Consider the following 2,869-nt stretch of genomic DNA (forward strand, 5'->3'; position numbering starts at 1 on the left):
CTTACTTTTTCTTGGGTGCTTTAATTGTAATTCTAGAACTTCTTACTATCCCATTTTCTTCCTTTTACTGGCGCTGATATGACCTTAATGTGTTGCGAGCGCCGTAAAACCCTTAAAAACAAACAAACAACAAAATGGATTTCTTCCTTAACTTTTCATCATAACATTAGTATTGTAGAATTCTTGTGGTATTTTTCTGTTTTGATACAACCCCATTTCAAGCTTCTGAAATTTAACATAAAACCAGTAAATGAAAGGGAATCTGTCAAGTCGATCTGTCATGTCATCGTTTGAATGAATCATTTCTGAAGGCAGCAATGTTTAATTTTTTGTTTGTTTTTACTTTGATATGTATACAAGTATGATATAATGAAATCAATATGATACAAAATTAAGGCTAAATGCTGTGATTTCAGATTTAGCTTTTTTAAGATTTTTATTTTCGTGCATAGAGGAGGCTTTAACATGGTCTTTGATTTTACCAGTGGCTATTGTCAGAACAGATTAACCCTCTCCTTACCACGCAAAGGGAAATCTTTCGCTACGATATAGCCAACATTATTCTCATTCACATTAGGAAATTGACACTCGTTTGGCCGAACAAAATTATGTGTAGCATGTATGTGCTTCTTGCTTTTTTTTTGACTGAGTAAAAAAGTCGTTTTGTGCTGGATGCATAGGAAGTTTCAGGATATTCCTGAAAATGGCACTGGTAAGGAGAGAGTTAAGCTTGTTTATAAGTAAAGATCAAAATTTACTGCAAGTGTTGGTTGGTAGTAAATTAGGTTGACGAGTGTTGATATGATGACTTAGATTTGAGTTGCAAAGTAGTTAAATCATCATCCATGGTGGCTTGTACTCTTGAGCACGTTGCCAGTCATCTGTCTCCACGACTCACGATCCATGTCCATCCATCATCATCCATGGTGGCTTGTACTCTTGAGCACGTTGCCAGTCAGCTGTCTCCACGACTCACGATCCATGTCCATCCATCATCATCCATGGTGGCTTGTACTCTTGAGCACGTTGCCAGTCAGCTGTCTTCACGACTCACGATCCATGTCCATCCATCATCATCCATGGTGGCTTGTACTCTTGAGCACGTTGCCAGTCAGCTGTCTCCACGACTCACGATCCATGTCCATCCATCATCATCCATGGTGGCTTGTACTCTTGAGCACGTTGCCAGTCAGCTGTCTCCACGACTCACGATCCATGTCCATCCATCATCATCCATGGTGGCTTGTACTCTTGAGCACGTTGCCAGTCAGCTGTCTCCACGACTCACGATCCATGTCCATCCATCATCATCCATGGTGGCTTGTACTCTTGAGCACGTTGCCAGTCAGCTGTCTCCACGACTCACGATCCATGTCCATCCATCATCATCCATGGTGGCTTGTACTCTTGAGCACGTTGCCAGTCAGCTGTCTCCACGACTCACGATCCATGTCCATCCATCATCATCCATGGTGGCTTGTACTCTTGAGCACGTTGCCAGTCAGCTGTCTCCACGACTCACGATCCATGTCCATCCATCATCATCCATCGTGGCTTGTACTCTTGAGCACGTTGCCAGTCAGCTGTCTCCACGACTCACGATCCATGTCCATCCATCATCATCCATCGTGGCTTGTACTCTTGAGCACGTTGCCAGTCAGCTGTCTTCACGAATCACGAATCCTGTGCGGTGTGCATGAAATCTGCGTTGCATTTTAAATCACTTTTGACATATATCTAAATCACCTAAAAATGGCCAAAAGTGATTTAAAAAGTTAAATACATTTGTTAAAATAAAAGCTGAATGACTTGTGATTTAAGGTTTGCTTCTTCAACATTTCTCGTATTGTAATTGGTTAACTTATCAAGATGATGATTATTTTGTGTTTCTGTGTCATGTGTGAATTTTTAACAATTAATTTTTGTTTCATTCGAACGACGGCTTGGGATTTGTAACAAGCCATTGAATTTCCTGCTGTCCTGATCCACCCATACCAGCTGTGAATTTTAATAATTAGAAATAAATGCAAATGTGAAGGGTAAAACCTTTTCAGTTTTGTCTTCTTCTTCATCAAGCTTGGTTTTTCAATTTATTTCACACTCGTCCTGACCTCCCACAGCGGGCAGGGAGGTACATACTGTGTCTTCTATCCCCTTATATCTGTTTTCCAACATGCGTTCTATCTTTGTCTTGGAATGAGATTACTTGGTTTTGTCCTGGCCCTGTTCGGAGTCTGGCTGGGAGGGAAACAGTCAAATGCATAGTTATTGTTTTGGGAGATGATATTTTTTTCCTTGTAAATCATCTCTCTGTTATGTATTATTATGTTATTTTTAATGTATACCATGTAAGCATTTGAGTGTATTCCTCTTTGTTGGATTTTGTGCTTGTGTCCGGATGAGACTTATAGGTGATCTCAAGCTAAGTACATTGGTGGTGAGCTCTTGGAATCTACATCTTATCCCTATTTGTTCCTAGTTCCCCTTTGTCTTACTTTTTCTTGGGTGCTTTAATTGTAATTCTAGAACTTTTTACTATCCCATTTTCTTCCTTTTTACTCTGATATAACCTAAATGTGTTGCAAGCGCCGTAAAACCCTTTAAAACAAACAAAACAATTTCACACTCGTCAATGTTTTCTCTCTTCCCCCATGACAATGAAAACAAACCCGGTTAAATAAAAAAAAAAAAAGAAAAAAGATATTTGAAAAGCATTTTTGTTTTTCTTTTCTCAGGCCCTGCTTAGGGCCTTTTGCTGACCTAAATACAAGTCAATATGTATTTTTCAATGTATGTATGTACGTACAATTTCATCTCCTGTTAATTCGTCGTAACATAATATCATCATCACTGTATGAATATTTTATAA

The sequence above is a fragment of the Berghia stephanieae genome, chromosome 9 (assembly GCF_034508935.2).
Source record: "Berghia stephanieae isolate SIO BIC M18660-M18661 chromosome 9, UCSD_Bste_1.3, whole genome shotgun sequence".
In the NCBI taxonomy this organism is placed as follows: Eukaryota; Metazoa; Mollusca; class Gastropoda; order Nudibranchia; family Aeolidiidae; genus Berghia; species Berghia stephanieae.